Raw genomic sequence first — 19,980 nt, forward strand, 5'->3', positions numbered from 1 at the left:
ATTTCTAGACCTGTTTCTTCTGGTTCAGAATTTGATTCCGACTGATAGCCTGAAACTCCTTCCTCCACACTAGGGAGAACAGGCCTGATCCTGACAGCTTGCCACATTATTATTATTATTATTATTATTATTATTATTATTATTATTATTATTATTTATATAGCACCATCGATGTACATGTTGCTGTACAGAGTAAAACAGTAAATAGCAAGACTCTGCCGCATAGGCTTACAATCTAATAAAATCATAGTAAAACAATAAGGAGGGGAAGAGAATGCAAACAGGCACAGGGTAGGGTAAGCAGGCACAGGGTAGGGTAAAACTAACAGTATATGGTCTGTCCTGCATTCCTGAAGCTAGCACATTGCCCTGGAGTGGGGTATAGTGGAGGACAGTGTTAAGGGGGACACTTATGCATTGTCCAAAAAGAGGAAATGCATCACCATCAAAAAAGTGGACAAACATTTGCATAAAAATTGCATATGCTGATCTAGATGTATAAATGCAAATGTAAAAATAATTGTGATAATTTCAATAGAAATGCAGTTCCATAGAGGGGGAGGCTATGACCAGATAATCTGTGTACCCACCTGTTCACTCCCCTGTCTAGGTGCTAAGTGTTGCTGGGCAACTTGCTGCTCTCCTGGCTTTTGATGGGTCTTGACCTTTAAACCACACTTGGACTGGACAGTCCTTCAAATATAGGATGGTCCTTTGGCAGCCCTTCAATCAGACAACTGTCCTCTGCAAAAGAAGGTACATGGGCATGCTGGCATTGAGGTGAAATGTAGCTTCCTCTGCTTTTGTATGTGGAATTGAGAGGGAAGAGGGCACCATCTTGCCCATTGCCTCAGGCAGCAAAATGTCTTAGGTCAGGGTGGGGCTCAAGGGATGTCTGTTTTAGAGGTCATCTCAATTGTGTCTCCAGATCAAGGCTGAATGCGGACCTTGATTCCACTACATAGCTGCTCTGTGAAGTTTTTACCTACCTCAGACTTTTACTCCAGAACTTCATAATTCGAGCCCAGAGAGTAATATCAAGCATACTGTAAATGCTTCCATTTCAGTATCTCCATTTTTAAAAAAAGATGGCCCCATTATAAAGGCCTGCCCTAAGTGGTTTGAGCTTCAATTTATAATTTCCCTTAGTGTCCTTTGGAATAGTGGAGTGACAGCACATCCCCATTCATCTTCATTCTATCTACTGGGAAATATGAAGGTTGCCTGTAAAGCCATTTTCCTATTTAACTCAATAACCACTTAAGAGGTTTTGGCCACCTTCTCTCAGCAGACTCACAAATCTTGCATCCAACAGTGTGCTATGAACCGGTATATTAAGGGCACCATTACAAATAGCAGTGTAGCATTACTGCAGCTCAGTTATGTGTTACTTTCGCCCATTTCTTAAAAACATAGCTACGAGGGTGGCTATTTTAAAATCTCTTTATATATCTAAAGCAGTTTTAGCCCCTTTCTTCAGCCAATTGGGATCTCAGAATATATTACATAAGATTAATAAAACAGGACAGTCCCTGCCTCTGAAATTAGAATATAATAATAACAACAACAACAACAACAACAACAACAACAACAACAACAACAACTGTGCAGCACAAAAGGAAAAAGGGATGAGGAGGTAAACACAGGAAAACTCAGGCAGCACACAACAGAGCTCCTTGGAGATTGGTTGGGGTTAAAATGCAATAAACAAACATTTTCCTGCTAGGAGATTGGTTGGGGGAAGAGATGAAGATGGTCAGTGTCCACACATCTCTTGAGAATTTCTAGTGTAGACTGGGGCTGTATGGAAATGACAAGGGCAATTTCTTGAAATCCGCCATGGAATCATGTGTTTTGTTTTGGCTATGTTTCAGATTGGAGGTGAAATTGTAGAGTGGCAATGTGTCCTCTTTTACAGAGGACTGTCTTCTAGTTTGAAGGTGTTCTCTTTTTGAAGAGCTTCCTAGTCTAAGTCCAATATAAAGATAAAGAACTGGACCTTCAAATGGCCCAACAATCTGGACAGCAGTTTGAGCAAGACATACAAATCACCTGTTTGTGTATTTCAATGTGCATTCATATGTTTTAATTAACAGATGCAAATTGTATGCTGTCAGTGTCCTCTCTTGCCCTCTTTTTTGTTGATGCATTTCCTCTTTTTTGGCCCTTCATAAGTGGCTACCTTATTCTGGTGGGGTGGGAAGAGACTTGAAGTGGCTGCCATGTTGTTTGAGGTGCTTTTTAAATTTTGTGAAATTTATAAGAGTTGGTGCTCACTGGGGTGGGTGTCATCATTTCACTGGACAGTAGCTGAATATCTACAGGGGAAAAACACATTTATAGAGTGAGTGGATCATTCTTTCAGTTACTCAACAGGGGCAGCACAGTTAAGTAACCCTCCAAAGAAAGGGCAGCGATTAAAGCAAGGTGTTTTTTAAAATAATAATAATAATAATTATAGCATTGCGGTGTGCTATTTATGCAACCCTAATTTTTAAAGTCTTAATTATTAGGAAAAACTTTCTCCTCTTTTTCCTCCTCCTCCTCCTCCTCTTCCTTCTTCCCATAGCTGAAATGAAACATGGGCTTTGATTGGAGAAGAACTTCAGGGCCCAGAGATGGTATCAGGGGTCAGCATGGTTGGTCAGCTCCCAAGGACCCAGGAGCTCAGAAGGACCGACCCCTAACGTTCAAGACCCATGCTGATGTATTTCCTTGGCAGGTGGTGGTGCTTTGCTGTTGCCATGCTGGCCGCCCATCCACCACATTATATTACTCAGAATACAATGAAGGACCCAACTTTGACACCAGATCAGGCATTGCATTTTGGCCAATATAACATGTCAGACAGTAGCTATGGGTTGGAATTTGAAAGTACCACTGCCACCCTCACCCAGGAAAACACACCTGGTTCATCGGGGGGGGGGGGTTGATGATGTGACAAGTTTGATGGTGGGGGAGAATTTTTTCTCCCCCACCATCAAACCAGCAGTTGTGGGGCAGATGTCTTGTAGCAGATGGTGGATGGGCTGGGGTGGATGGTGGGTGAGCTGGGGGCAGATGTTTGCAAAGGAGGCCAGAGGGTCTAGATGTTTGGCAGGGGAGGAGCCCATTAGCAGTACCATGCAAAACCAAGGGCCCGCTGAAGTCTGGCTTGGCCTATGCCAGGGCCCCACTCAGCAGAATGAGCAAAAGACCTCCCCTAGTGCAGTAGGGCTGGCTAATTAAATTTTTGAAGTAAGTGAAATAATTAGGAGCATTCAAGGATTTGGTTTATTCGACATTTTTAAGTGAACCAATCTGATTTGCACTTCCTCAACTAATATACATAGCAGAATACAGCTATTTTCTGGTTTCTGCATTTTTCCAGCTTTTGTGATACTGTTCTCAGCTCAAAACATGTGCCAAAATGTCTATAACATGCATACTTTAGGCTATCACACATACAAAAATTAGTATTTAGGGCAAAATGCATACAAAGATGTGCATTTTGTGAAAACTGCAATAAAAATAAAGCTAGGTTTTGTGCATTTTGTGGTGTGGATGGGTGGGTAGGTGGCACATTGATGGAATGGACTTATGAAAGAACACAAACAAAACTGGTATGGGCTGTAAATAGACTGATACTTCCATCCCTAGAAGTACTACACATTACCATCTAAAGAGGGGGTCCCCTGTAAGACCATTAGATACATTAAATCTAACGTTACCTAGCTGTACCACTGCTTACCAGGAGCCCTGTCAGATGTCCTAAGCCATGGACAGGCAGAAAGTAGAGCACCAGATTTTTGGACTTCAATTCCCAACATTCCTGACCATTTGCTGTGTTAACAGGGGCTTCTGGGAATTGAAGTCCAAAACATCTTCTGTCCACCCCTGTCATAAGCTCTGCATCCTGAAATCTTTCAAAACACAGAGCCTACAGTGTGGTCTTTGTGAATAACAATTATTTTCTTAGGAACATAAATGGACAAACGTACTGCTGTGTTTCCTTTCCCCCAACATGTTAACTTGAAAAGAATGTGACTGGCATTACAAAAGACTTTGTCTTATCAGTTTCTTCAAAGGGGGCGGGGGAGTACCCTGTGTCATAAATAAATAACATAAGAAGACTGGCCATCTAGGTGTTATTTCATTTCTCACACAATGACCAATCCATTGCACAACAAGACACCAGGGTAAAAAGAAAGCATTATAAGAGCTTTATAAAGTGTGGTGTTTAACTGCACTCCACATTGCTGTCTGGAACAGCACAGTCTTATCGGATTCCTTTGTTAAAAGGGCATATTACTAATAGCTCGATTTAAACTCCCAGGCTTTTAAAAAAGGCCTTGCATTTAGAAAATGTTATCTATGTTTGTATAAATGTATGGAAAATGCTACCCTAGGTTCAAATGAGTCTGACCAAATTGGCCATATACCGAAGGGGCTTGCACCTGTGACATCTTTCTTTGTCAAAGGTAGAATTTCAAAGACAGGTAAAGTGAGGGAGAAAGGGCGGAGTCATACTTTACTACAGCGATTGATTGATTGCATTTATATCCTGCCTTTCTTTCTCCAAGGAACCCAAGGTGGCAAAGAAGTGCTATGCTGGATCAGACCAAGGGTCCATCTAGTCCAGCACTCTGTTCCCACAGTGGCCAACCAGCTGTCGACCCAGGACCAACAAGCAGGACACGATGCAAAAGAAACTGGTGTATATAGGCTTACTGTCTCTGATACTTCAGGTAGCACATAGCTATCAGGACTAGTAGCCATTAATAGCCTTCTCCAGGAATTTATCCAACCCCCTTTTTAAGCCATCCAAATCGGTTGCCATCACCACATCTTGTGGTAGTGAATTCCATAGTTTAACTATGCACTGTGTGAAGAAGTACATTGTCTCCCTCCTCTCTATTTTATCCTCACAAGAACAGCCCTGTGAGGAATTATTATTTATTTATATTTATTTATTTATTTATTTATTTATTGACCTTATATACCACTCCCATAGCCAGGGCTCTCTGGGCGGTTTACAGAAATCCTAAAATTAAGATTAAAATGAGTATGCAAAATTTTAAATCCTAAAACACGGAACATACACACATAAAGCATTAAAAAACCATTAAAAAACTAAACATGTGGGTGATTAAGATGTGCCACCATATGCCTGGGCAAAGAGGAAAGTCTTAACCTGGCGCCGGAAAGATAGCGTTGGCGCCAGGCGAGCCTCATCAGGGAGATCATTCCATAGTCTGGGGGCCACCACCGAAAAGGCCCTGTCCCTCGTTGCCACACTCTGAGCCTCTCTCAGAGTAGGCACCCGGAGGAGGACCTTATATGTTGAACGTAGTGACCGGGTATATTCACGTTGGGAGAGGTGTTCCGTCAGGTATTGTGATCCCAAGCCGTGTAAGTCTTTATAGGTCAAAATCAGCACATTGAATTGGGCTCGGAAATATACAGGTAGCCAGTGCAAGCGGACCAGAGCAGGTGTTATATGGTCGAACCTTCTGGTTCCCGAAATCAATCTGTCCGCTGCATTTTGCACGAGCTGCAGCTTCTGAACCGTCTTCAAAGGCAGCCTTACGTAGAGTGCATTGCAGTAATCTAACTTGGAGGTTACCAGAGCATGGACAACTGAAGCCAGGTTATCCCTGTCTAGATAGGGGCATAGCTGGGCCACCAACTGGAGTTTGTAGAAGGCACTCCATGCCACTGAGGTCACCTGAGCCTCAAGTGACAATGATGGATCTAAAAGAACCCCCAAGCTACCAACCTGCTCCTTCAGGGTGAGTGCAATCCCATCCAGAACTGGTAGAACACCGCCCCCATCCTGTCAGTGGAGTCACCTACTAACAGCATCTCAGTCTTGTCTGGATTGAACTTCAGTTTATTAGCTCTCATCCAGTCCATTGTCGCAGCCAATGGTAGGTTGGGCTGAGAATCTGTAACTGGCACAACAAGTCACCCACTCTTCCATGGCTGAGTGGGGACTAGAATCCAGATCTCCTAACCCCCAGTCCAAAACTTTAACTTATAATAGAAGTATCACATTAGGCCTGCCTTCCCTGGTTCCTGCTAGATGTTTTGGACCACAACTCCCAGTATTCCTGACCATTGGCTGTGGGTGCTAGGGCTGATGGGGGAAAGGTCCAGGTTGGAGAAGTCTGCACTAGACTTTCAGTCACGTGGAGAAGGGCCTACGGCTCAGTTTGCAGACTGAAATTTCCAGCTTTAGCCCCTAGCATATCTAGTTGGGGAGGGACTATAGCACAGCGGAGAAACATACATTTTACATGTAGAAGGCCCCATGTTCAGTTTCTGGCATCTCCATGTATGGCTGTTTGAAACCCTGGTGAAGATAAGGCTTGTCTTGTCTCAGTGTTCAGCAGTACTAGCAAAACCCATCTCCTGAAGAATAGCTCCACCTGTTTTACCTTCAATACACCATTTTGCTTTGCCTTGCAGCTCGAAAAGTCTGTATTAATGGTGTGTTGCACCATGGAGTTGTTTTTCTGAAGTGACTCACCAGCAAATTAAAGGAGCAATTTGTCGTACAGTGGTTTTAGACTATTTTAAGAGAATTTGTCTACTTCTCGTAATTAAATCCCCTTGTATTCATGCCCATCTCCTGTGAAGGGGAAAGGAAATGCTGAGAGGCCACACGGTAGGCAGCCACGGTGTCTGGATAAACAGATAGTTCATTCTCTGGGAAAGTATGTGTAAATGCCACAAGTAACTCTACTGCCCATTTTATATGGGCCTGTCCAGGTCCTTTCTCAGTGATAATCATGTCTTGCAATGCCTATTAGCAATAATAGCCCACAAGCAGGATATTGAGTACAAATTAATGGCCAGTGAAAATTAATGTCCCACAGTTTCTTCCAATTGGTCATTAATCCCTAGGCATTGCTCAATGTCTTGATTTTTATTGTTTATTTATTTTTAAGGATCTGTCATGGTGGTTAGACTTGTTTTCTTGCAATTGGACAGTGCTATCCAGTGGACACGACTGAGAGGAAAATAGAAAGCTGCACTTATTGGAACACAAGTTGAGCTTCATGTCAGCTCCAAATTGTCAGCTCCAGGGTGAGCTAATTATGTATATTAGCATTAACAAGGACAAGAGAGTGATTTGGTGGTAGATGAGTGGATAAGTCTTCTCCAGAATAGTCTACTCATTGTAATTGCAGGTCATCACTCTGAGCCGATATGATATGCTGGCTGGGAATGTTAGGGGTTGAAGCCCAACACATCTGCAGGGCACCAGATCTGAGAAAGTTGGGCTGGAGTGTTGGTTTGGGATATGGGAAAGTCAAGTTCAAATCCCTGCTTAGGTATGAAGCTTATTAAGTGTTTGGGGACAAGTCTCTACCTCTCAGCCAAACCAACATCATCAGGATATTCTGACTGGGGTGAGGTGGAGCATTACACCAAGTATGTTCTCCTTGGAGGAAGGCCAGAATACAAATTCAACAAATTCATCTAGGTTGCATCCCCATGGTATGGCTCCATGAGTCTGGCCACTCCTTGCAGAAAGTTCTCTGGCAGCGAAATGTTCAAAGAATTTTGAGAGAAACAGAAAATATTGATAGGACAAACAATATTTCTCAGAGCATGTATGTGGGTGCACATATCTATCCAAGCGAGCCATGGAACACATAAATGGAGATTTTAAAATCAAAGTGTGCTGTGTTTGTCAACTGCCTCTCACTGACCTTCTCTGCATGAGTGATTTATTGCAGACTCATGGTTGGTTACTCACAGAAGTCCTTTACATGACTTCGTCAACATCCAGGATGTCTCCCATGCCTTCTCACAGTAATCTCACTTTAAAAAAAAGATGAGAGATAATGCACTATTTAAATTTATCATGGGATATCCCCAATGTATAAATTTGGCATTGCGTTATAATACAACCACTAGATGGCACTGTTTCATTGAACTTTATTTAGCATTGCCCAGAGGGGACAATTTCAATTACAAATCACATGGTCACTGTTGATCATCATCTAAAAGAGCCCATAGTGAATGTGGAACGACTCAAGAGAAGAAGAAAAAAGCTTGGCAAGGATGCGGGTTTCCCCCCCTTTAATGTAGAAACACCCACTAGCAGTGGATGACATGTTTGGAGTGATGAAGAAATTGTTCATGCCATGGGAAAATGGGATATGACAAAGCATTACCGGGGTTGCTAAAGAATAAAGTGACATTTCCAGGCAAGTTTGGAAGTTCCTGCTCACTCATGAGTTCAATCTGAGGAATTCTGAGAAAAGCAAGGGAAAAACAAAAGCCCAGGTCGTTTGGAAGAAATTGGACATATTTCCATTCACCGAGGATCATTTTTGCACCTCATTTCAGACACAGTAGTAATTTATATAGGTGTGCTCCCATGTCAGTGATAGGTCTGCACAACTTGTGATCCACCAGACATAAAGTTGCCTCCCCTCCCACCCCCCAGCCATGTATTGTGACCCAGGCAGGCCTCCAAAGCAGGAAGGTCATTAGTTGGGCAGGCCTGTTGTAGGCTACACTGTGAAAGGACATGAATAAGGTTCTCCTCTTTTGGCTTTGAGGCAAATGGCAATCAGTGTTCACATGAGATGCTGACAGTGCCACTGAATGGCTTCCTTGCTCAGAGCTGTGTTGCTAGATTGCAACCAATGAAGGCGGTACGCTGACCTTCCTCACCCCACAAATGTTTCTTCAAACTGAAAGTTCTTTATTACATATATCATCTATATCCCACCTCCTTTCCTCCTGCAAGGAACCCAAGGTGGCTTCCACGATCCTCCTCCTCTTCATTTTATTCTCATGACGACCCTGTGAGGTAGGTTAGACTGAGAGTCAGTGACTGGCCTAATGTCACCCAGTGAGCTTCGTGGCTGAGTGGGGACTTGAGCCCAGATCTCCTGAATCCCAGTCCAACACTCTGGAGCATCCCCAGTTGTAAATGTTAACAAACCCGTTAGCTCTGCTGATTCCCCCCCAAATCAGCTTGTGCATTTGAATCTCTGTGTAAACCTCAATAACTGTGCCATTGACCTTTTCAACAGTGTCTGAGGGTGGATCTCTTTGGTGGAAATTGTATTCTTAGCCCCAGAGGCTCTATTTGCCAATGTCTAAAGATTCCTTCTGAGCGGGTGTGATGGTCTTGTTCGAACGTGTGTGAGTTCATACATGGCACGAACAAGAACCTATCATATAACATCCACTCCTGCCAAGTTAGAGGATCCATCAAAATGTGGAGGGAGCCCCATGAGCTTAGGGCAAACTTCTGCAGTGGAGGGCCAGCTCTGCTTGTGCAAAAACCTTGCACTCCTTAGAACCTTCACAAATCAGGATTCTAGATTATGCAGGGAGCCTAGGTGAGTAGAAATGCCTCCCACCTGTAGATAGAAACTTAAGAATGCCTTATACCGAGTCAGACCACTGGTCCATCTAAGCTCAGTATTGTCAACACTCACTGGCTCAGTTCAGACAACACAATAACCACTGGTGGTTTTAGTTGTCAACTGTGAGTTGAATGGTCAGTGGTTGGTAATTGTGTCATCTGTCAGGCAAAACCACCCCACAGTAGACTTTTTCATTAAAAAAAAAAACCACTGGAGAAACCCAACCAGCTGCACAGTTGATTAGTCACACAACCGATGGTTATTGTGTTGTCTGAACTGAGCCAGTGGCATTTTTTGACCCATTGAGTTGACTTTTTCACCTGGCTACAGAGTTCCCAGGCAAGAGTGGCCAAAAACAAGCTGGGTGCTCTGCTACAGCTGGCACAACTCACAGAGGCTGTTGGGATAGCACTGGGAGGAATGAGGAAGGGGCAGGGAGAGGGGTGGGAGCTGTGTCAGTCAAATGCCGGGTTGACTATTAGTCCACTCAATGCCTGCCTCAACAACACACAGTTGTGTAGGAACATGTTGCGTGGGGAGTACACCCAAAAAACCCAACTGTGAGTTGACTACTCCATCCACCATTGACTAATGTGTTGTCCAAACACAGCCACGGTCAGCAGCTCTCCAAGGTTTCAAGCTGGAGTTTTTCCAGCCCTACCTGGAGATGTCAAGACTCAAAGCTGGAACCTGCTGCATGCAAAGCAGGTGATCTACTACTGAGCGATGGCCCTTCCCACCTGCCCACCATGAACACATGGGGAGCCAGGAGCCACGGAGCAACAGGGGCAGGGCTTGTGGTGCAATCCAACAGCCCCTTTGTACTCAGATTGCCCCTTCATGTAAGTAATGCCTGCACAGGGCTAGGGCAAGGGGGAAAGACGCTGAACAAACCTCCACTTGGCCATTTTGGAGAAGAGCAGAAACAGGAATAACAAGACATTTGCATTTCCTCATCCCTTGCCTCCCGGTTCCCGGGGTTTTTAGTGAGTTATTGACCAGGTTGTAGATAACTTTATTTAAGTAATTAGCTGAATTTATCTCTTTCATAGTAATATTGTCAAGCATCTGTCTCAGACGTTTCTGGTTGATTATAACCTGCATTTGCACTGAGTAGTTATTCGCTCATAAACAAGACAGTGTGCATTATAAAAACACAACAGTGTAAGAAATTAAATTGATTCGTTACACAGTTGGCTTGTTTAAATGCCAGATGAGATTAGTGTTTGGCTGTGTGTGGAATGTGAACTATAATCATGATAAAAAGGGTAAGTGGATACATCTTATCTTAAAAATAGCCTGAACTTCCATTTTTTAAAATAAAATAAATTAAGTATAATTCCTAAACATTTTCCAGCCTTTTTTAAAACCATGTACTATCACAACTAAGAAATCATAGAACAGGAAAGAGAAAAATGTATTAGTTGCTTTTAAGGTGGAGCAATATTCCAGCCATAGCAACGTGTCATAAGGCAGAAACATAGCTCAACCCTGCAAAGATGATTGAGGCGCATCACATGGAGCACAATGTATTGAAGGTGCATACAATGTATTTGGCCATTTCTGGCAGGGCCAGCTCAAGTTGCCCTTAGTGAAAGTTAGGGTGGCCATATGGAAAGGAGGACAGGGCTCCTGTATTTGTACCAGTTGCATAGAAAAGGGAATTTCAACAGGTGTCATTTGTATATATGGGGAACCTGGTGAAATTCCCTCTTCATCACAACTGTTAAAGCTGCAGGAGCCCTGACCTCTTTTGTATCTGATCAAGAAGGCATGGCTCCTGCAGCTTTAATGGTCGTCCCTCCCTGCTCCCAGGATCCCCTGTGTGTCATGTGGATGCACAGGGATGACCCCTGGGATATTGCCCCGTCTAGCCATGCCCAAGGTGAAATCATTTCAGGGACAAGAGACCTGTGATGAAAAACTATGTCACCTGGAATACTTGTTTTAGCATTGCATAGTGGAGCAATAGGGTCACACTTCTCTTCCTTTCTGGTGCAGCAACATTCAACCAATGTTCCTCAAACCACCTACTCTTTCCATTTCTTGCCAGCTCCTGTGAAGTTTTAGTGAACTTTCCTCATATCCAGGGAAAGGGTTTGCAGGCCGATGAAAAAGAAACACTCCCAGGCTTGCGTAATAGTACATTTGTTACCTGCCAAGCTATGGTTCGTTGCATTCCCATTTGTGTTTTCACTTCCAGCGCTAGAAAAAAGCTGAAATTATTTCTTCAGAAAACAAATGAGGTACATAGAAACCTTTGTCAACAGACTGAAGCGAACTGTATTTATAAGGTAAACAGCCATAACATTTAATAGCTTTAATACTCCTTGCCAGTGTTCTACAGAATTTAGAGGTAGACGTCCTTCTTTCCCCAGTCCTGCCAATTCAGGATGTTCCTCATTTTCCAATTCAACGCCGGAGGCTCACAACTAAAAACAGAAAGCAACCCAAAGAAGCACTTGGCCACATCTTCCAGTGACAGGTTGATCTCCTTCATGCCACCTTTACGTCAATGAAGAATGAAGATCTGACTTCCTGTAACTGTGTTGAGAATTCAGGTATAGGAATTCACTGCTGAACAGCATGATAATAAAATTATGAGAGTAGCTGTGCTAGGTAGTGGATGATTAATGATCTACGTTACATACATGTTCTTTTTTGACTTTCCTTGTTACAACTTTCCTAAGAATCCTGGAAATTGAAATTTGATGAGGATGCTGAAAATTCTCAGTTATTAAAACTAGGGCTGTGCTCCACTCCGATTCAGATCGCGAATCTGGAGCGGCGCAACCTGATCCGCCTTCGCCAAATGTGGATCCGAATCGGGGGAGCTGCGGATTGAGGCGGAGCAGTTCGCCTCCATCCGGAGCTCCGAATGCAGGTAAGGGGGTGAGGGGGGCTCACCTGGGGCCATCACCGCTGCCACAGTCCGTGCAGTGACAGTGGTAGAGCCAGGTATGTCCCCCTCCTCCTCACCTGTCCGTCGTGGTCCGGTGCCTAGGCCTCAGTTGAAGCAGGCGACAGAGGCAGGTAAGTGGGGGGAGGGGTTAGGGTTCACCTGGCTTCACCGCCGCAGTCCGTGTGGTGATGGTGGTGGAGCCAGGTAAGGGGGCAGGGGGATGGGGGCTTATTTGGTCCCCATTTTGTCCCCCCTTCCCCACTTACCTCCTCCGCCGCCCACCGCAGAGGCAAGTAAGTAGGGAAGAAGGGGCAAAATCTTGATCCGCCCCTCCAGATCTCACGGAGTGGGAGAAGGTCAGATTGACCTGAAGCAGTTCGGGCCTGATCCAAAAGTTCTGGATCGGGCCACAAAGCGGTTCGGAGGGTCCGTGCACAGCCCTAATTAAAACCTACCCACCCTGCCATTCACCCACAAAATACTTTCTGGGTTTGCTGTGGTGAGGGAATTATTATTATATCAATAGGTCTGTACTATAGATCTGCTCTAAGAATTTAGGCTGGAAAGTCCCTGATTCAAATCTAACCCCAGAAATTTCTCTTAACTCTGCCTCCCCCCACCAATGCTGGTCCCAGGTTTTGGAATGACCTAGGGCAAGACACTCTCAATGGCCCCCTCCCTCAGCAAATATAGCTTCTTACAATCATTGTCACCAGCTGATATTGCTTCTCCTCTTTCTCATCATTCCAACACTGGCTTGCTTGATAGGCAGAGAGCAAATAGGAAGTGGTATCTGCTGCTGCTCCTTCTCACTGCCACCCTTGTCTGGGACAGAGTGAGAGGCAGGAGAACAAGCAGGTTGCAGTGGTGAAGAGGATGAACTCCAGGGGGCTCTGGTCAGTGGCCTCTGCTGTGATGTGGCTTTTTGGCATATATGCAATCATGCCGAACATTGATACCAGCCCTGCCCTGCCCTCACTGTCATGCCCGCTCTAGAGGAATACTCTTCAGACAGTGATCTGGAGCTCCTGAGCCAGGTGTCCTGGGGAACAAGATGCTTCAGGGGATTGGGGGTAACCAAGAAGGTCCTGAGCTCTCAGAAGGATTTCAGATCTCCTCCCTCAAAATGTGGAAAGCTCTGATTCTGAATCAGAAGAGGATGTTGAACCACCCCCACTAGGGGTGTGCACGGACCCCCCGCTCCGCTTCACTTGCAGATCCGCCATTTTCCGGATCGGGCCGCTCTGCCCCGCCCCCGCTCCGCCCACTTCCGCTCCGCTCCGCTCGGAGCTCCGGATCCGGAGCTCCGTTTCCCCCCCCCCCATAGGCTTGCATTGAAAGCTAAAAAATTATACAACTTTTTTTCTGTTCAAGTTAGAAACCTCATGTTTGGCACCATGACACCTCATGGGGATATACACATGCACGCCAAGTTTCAAAGCAATCCCATCATCCCCTGATTTTTGGCGAATTTTTGAAAATCGGGCACCCCACACACAACATCCCTGCGAGGTGGGCAGGGGAGGAGGGAGGGAAGGCAGGCAGGCATGCAGCTGGCATTTCTGGGGGCATAAGGAAGTGAGCCAAGGATAAGCCAGTAATGCATATAAAATGGAATAAATCAATCAATAAACAAAGGAGGGGTGGAATTAAAAGCAGCAGTGTTGCTCAATAGACAGCAAGAAGAATTTTTTTAAAAAGGCTATATCTGTCTTTTACCAGCAATAGGGGGACGTGCCCGGGGGAGGGGGAAGTAGCTGCCAGTTCAAGACAGCCACCAACAGCTCTGAGAAGAAGTAAAACGCTCACTTCAACTCATAACAGGCATTGCTCCACCACTGAAAAGTGAGCATTCACTTCAACTCATGATAGGCATTGCTCCACCGTTTTACTCTCTTTGGAAGGCTCTAATGGCCTTCCAGTGCAGGAGAGAGTGGGGGCACGTCCACGATGAGATGCCCTAGGGGAGCTCATCCCCTTGCACCACATCTATTCAGTTGTTCACCAAGGTTAGGGTGGGGAGCAGTGCTGTGTTTCTATCTCTTATTCTTGGCTTAGTATATGATTTCAGGTTGTGTTTGTGCATTTGGTGGGGCTACTGTGTTAAAAAACACGGGGAAAAGCCCGTTCAGATGAAGAAAGAGAAGTTTCCCAGAATCCCAAGTTACCTGTTTTGCCTATGCCCTCCTCCAACTTTGGGATCATCATGACCGGGAGCTGACTCTGCCCCTCAGCCCTTTGAAAAAGGTATTTTTCCCGCCGATTTTTTAAAAACTTCTAGCGCGCGACCCGTACGACGCAGAAAGTTGAGAGTAGTCTCAAAATGACCCCCATCTACGACTCTCTGTGCACAAGAATTTTCAGAACGATAGCTTAACCCCCCCCCCCAGTTATCCCCGATTCTTTCCCTCAATGCAATCCTATGGGCGAAAAGCCGAAAACGCCGTTTGAGCCGCACGGTTGACCCGATTTTCACAAAAATATAGCACGCGACCCAGACAACGCAGAGAGGTGAGAGTGGTCTCAAAATGACCCCCATCCACGACTCTCTGTGCACAAGAATTTTCAGAACGATAGCTTAAACCCCTCCCCAGTTATCCCCGATTCTTTCCCTCAATGCAATCCTATGGGCGAAAAGCCGAAAACGCCGTTTGAGCCGCGCGGTTGACCCAATTTTCAAAAAAATATAGCACGCGACCCAGACAACGCAGAGAGGTGAGAGTGGTCTCAAAATGACCCCCATCCACGACTCTCTGAGCACAAGAATTTCTAGAACGATAGCTTCAAAAACAACGTAGTTATGCGCGATTATTTGCCGCAATGCAATCCTATGGCGAAATGATGGCGACCGGAGCGCTCTGCCTGAACTAGGAGCTCCGAAAAATGGGCGCTTCTCTTCGCCTTGCTTCTAGGGGGTCCGCGGTCCGCTCCTACTCCGCCTCTGGGTAAGGCGGAGCAGGCCAATCCGCTGCTTCTACGCTCCTAATCGGAGCGGATCACACCCCTAACCCCCACACGATGACCTACTCCAAATTTCCCTTTGCCTGATAGCTAGGACAGATTTGGAATACAGCCATACTGGGACTTGTGATGGCACTTCTGTCATTCAGCTCACCTCGGGGGACCCCAGAGCAGAAAGCAGAAGGCTCCCAATTCAAATCCTTGATGATCCTGGCAAACCTTGCAGGACCACCCAACTCTGACGGTTATTGTGAGGACAAAATGAGCTACAGTTATCTGGAAAGTCACCTTGAACTGTATTGTTCTTAGAAGGAAAATCTTAACTGATGACCCTTGCCTTGATGTTTTAGTTAACTGTTGCTTTATTTGGCATCATGATTTGCACATCACCTCCACCATATTTGAGGACAGACCACTGACACCTAAAATGATCTACAATCTATGAATGAATGACATAATGACACACTCCATCCCAACACAAGGATGCAAGTCTCACATGTATGCATGCATGCATGCAAAAATCACCATATGGTTTAACAGAGCCCTGTTTCTTGCCTCCCACACCCTGGTGCCTGAAACAGGAGGGCACAAAGGCATTAGGGGAACAGGTGGTCTCTATGCACATTTCATATGTTCATATCAACATGCATGGAAAAGTGACTGGGATGGCAATTAACTTGAGCAAACTGTATGAGGGGATTAGACCCCTGGGTGAGAAAGGATCATTCCCTAAATAAACAAAGAAATAAGCTTAACAAAGAAACACAAGGAAATATTGGTAGTGATCTTTTTCCCAGCAGGAGTTCAGAAATTTGCATCATAGGATAGACTAAGAACATTTCCCCATAAGACACTAGGGCCGGATCTACACTACTGCTTTAAAGTGCTTTATAACAGTTATAAAGTGCTTTAAAAGCGCTATAAAACTGTTATAAAGCGCTTTAAAGCAGTAGTGTAGATCCGGCCTAAGAATGCCTTTTAATCATCTATGATATAGTCTAGATTAGGGGTAGGTAGGCAGCCTGATGCCCTCCATATGTTTTGGACTACAATTCCCATAAACCCAGCCAGCATGCCAATAATCAGGGATTCTGGGGGTTGTAATACAATACATCTGGAGACAACCAGGTCACCTAACCTTGATTTAGATTGTATCACAGTGAGATAGAAACAGAAACTTCACCTTTTTCTAATCTTGTTGGCTGCCATTATTTTTCCTATCTGCTGCTACTTAAATGTTTCTTTCCTTGTTTCTTTCCCCTGTATTAGTCATATGGCGAATCCCAACCACCCACTTAGCCATTTAGATTTGGCTAAGTGATGTCATCACCAACGGCAAACACATCCAGTTGAGAATGAGAATAATGGTTGCTTGATTTGTCATATGGGTGATCCCAGCCTCTGAGGGATTACTCTGAAGATGACATCACTACACTATATAGCCAATCACATTTGTCTGAATGATGACACCACTAAGGACAAACAGGGGGAAAATGGAAAAGAAGAGGGAGCAATAAATGAATAAGTGAACATTTTTGCACGCATTGCTTTAAAAAGCATTGACGTTCTTGGAAAACTGTGAGTTGTTTTTAAGTGCTAGCTGGCTAAGGGCCCAGTTAATCAGAAAGGCTATGCATTAAAATTGATCAACAGCCATTATTACAGACTCTAGAGACCTTTGTGGAAAAAATTGCAATAGTGTTGTGATTTTCAAAAATGTTTTTTTAATAAAATAAGCAAATTGAATACAATCCATCTCAAGCCTTCGTCTTAAATGAATCCACTGTATCTTAAGCATTATCCTTCTTCTCAAACCAATGCAAAATCATTGCTCTTGCAGTGCTGTATGAAACAGCTCATCCACATGTGGATGAGCTCATCCTCATCTTAATACTTCCTATTAAGATACTTGAGAATGTATTGTATTAAAACTGTTACTGAAGGCCTGCAACAGAAGCTTCTGCAATTTATTTCAGATCTCCTGTCCACCGCAAGTCCTGGCCAAGCTCACCTCTCCTCTCCAACCATTCACTCACTTACTTTCATTCATCTGGACCACTCCTTGTTCTATTCCTCCTTTCTTACCCCCTCACCTCGACCTCAGCTTCCTTGGGTCTGCTGTCTTCTACCTTGGTGCTCCCAATCCCTTCAAACCCTCCTTCTTTAGGCCCTTTTGCCTGCTTGTCTCCTCTCTTTCATCTGAGCAGCTAAAATGGCAGCCAGAAAATACCTGACTGCTCTGACATTAACCACCAGAGGCTTTGCCGCCCCAGCCTCTACCAATCACCTTCGCGCATTACAATATAAATTGCAAATCCAAATAAGTAAAGTGGTATCTTTTATTAGATCAGCTTCTGTTGGTTAAAGAATAGCAAAGACAATGAGTTCACAGAACTCTCCACCAGGCAGACAGGAAACCAGACAATTCTCTGCCTATACACAGGTAGAGATTTTTTTTGAACACCAATATTTTCCAGTCACTTCAGACAGATAGTGGCTTAGTCACAAAACACGAGCACATCAGACCATTTTGTACAAAACATTAAACCAAGAAGAAGTTAGAGAATGATTCCAGAAGTGAAGAGGAAAACTCTTTACCTGTGTGTTTTAATTGTTCTTTCCTGGCCACGTCTCTTACAGAGGTTTGCCAGATTCCCTCTAGCATATTATTTAAGGCATCCTGGGTGCACCTATGTTTCACCTGTGTTTGCATGGTAGCCATAAAATGTTAAGGGTAAACAGTTGGGGATCAATGAATCTGTCAATTTTGGTTTCCAATCTTAAGTTCAGTTCATGTCAAACTTTGAGACTTGTTTTGTAAATGTTTGCATGAAATCCATATGCAATTTTGTGCACATTTCTCCCAATACATACATTTTTGCCTAAAATGCACATGTTGTACAAGCATTTTTGTAATATAATGCAGTTTTAACATTCTTTTCAGTAATAATATATGCATTGTTGTACACATATCTTGACTGGAGAACTCCACTGTAAAAGAAAGAAGTGTGAATTTCGAAGGAACTGAGTTTTGGTTTGCATAGTGGTTCAAAAGTGACACATTAGGTAAATTCACATTACCATGCAAACTGAACAAATTTCTTCCCCCATCCCTAGGAAGCATCCATCCCAAAACACACAGTGGTCATTTGCCATTGAGCCATGGTTGCTCATAGCTCTCCGCATGTTCACTGTATGCTCCTGAATTGGTCTACCCTTTACACTTTACATGTTTTTATCAAACAAAATATCAGCATACTCAGGATACAACAAAGTGTGATGCCACAGTCACTTTTTTAATGTGAACTCACTGAACATGCTGAAGGCTGTTTGGTTTTTATCCACAGTTACCAGTGGGCCATTTTGAGTTTCATATTGAGGTACATCACAAATGATTACAACTGTCACATGGAGACCCCCGTGAAATGTGATTTGTGGACAGTTGCGGTGGAGAAAGCATGTCTACAAGTAACACATCTGGCATTCTGTCATCAGATCCAGTTCTAGTCAAGTTGATGGCAGGACAATTCAAGGCAGAGATGAAGTGAGGAAAGGAAAAATCCCAGAAGGCTCAAAAGGTACCAGTGGGACTGTGGCCAGAAGAAGGAATAGAGTTTCCAAGGTGAATGGATTAGTGAGCAAACCTCATCTGGAAGCCTTTATGGGATCAAGAAGCATCACCAGATTTGCTCTGACCCATGGTTGTTAAGAAGCAGCCTTGCTGGTCTGACTAATCTCTCAGCAGTTCCCTCCTTAGACAGAGCTGAATGGAGGTGAGCAGGGCAAACCCTGATCAACAACTGTGAAGCTCAGAGGACCTGAGTGCTAATAAGTCCTTCATGAGATTGTGTTGTATTCTCTAATAAGGGAACTGTTCTAAAAGAACAAAACATGAGTTTAAACCCCACTGAATTTGGTGGTTAGTCGTTGCTATGAAATGATTAGCTAACACGATTCCATAATGTGAGTAGCAAGCTACATATCTAAACCTTTATGAAAAGGGGTTTATTTTGATTTCTGTTTAAAAATTTCTAGCCCACATCTCAACTCAAACTGGGGCCCTTGATGTGACTTAAAGGAATCCAGATGCTGTAGCTTTCTGTATTCCAAGGCAGAATGTACTTTGAGAGAGTATCATGATACAATAAGAATATTTATATTGTGTGTCTGAAAATATTTGATGTTATCGGTTATCTGATGAACCTGTTTCTTTTTTTAAAAAAAAATGGATGGAAGGGAGAACAGCCCTTGCCTTTCACTTCTGCCTAACAGGCCTTTAAATATGCCAGATGCTTGGGAGGTATGGTTGTCCAGTAAATGAATTAAATAGTTACAGTGATATTTGAACTGGGCGAGTTTCTGTATCATATTTTGGCATCTTAACCACGATGCTACACTGGGCTTCATTCTGTGTAACGATAGTTGAACTCTACCTTAGTGTCTAGGAATCCTCGGGATATTCTATTAGTAAATTCCAACAAACTCCAGTATATGGGACACAGAACTCTTCATGCTAAATGGGATTTCATCATTCACCTGGTATATGTATACAGCACTCTGTCACCCACACTATAGTTAGTACTGTTATTATATTACCTAAGTGCCATATTTGCCACTCCTGCATGGCTCATTTCCAAGCCATGATTGGAATTGATGGAATCACTTGGGAGGGGCTAACAGTGGTTATTCACACTAGTGCTGTCTGATCCTCTGGGAAGGGCAATGCTAAAATGGGAAGTC

This window comes from Elgaria multicarinata, chromosome 10 (genome assembly GCF_023053635.1).
Source record: "Elgaria multicarinata webbii isolate HBS135686 ecotype San Diego chromosome 10, rElgMul1.1.pri, whole genome shotgun sequence".
Taxonomy (NCBI): Eukaryota; Metazoa; Chordata; class Lepidosauria; order Squamata; family Anguidae; genus Elgaria; species Elgaria multicarinata.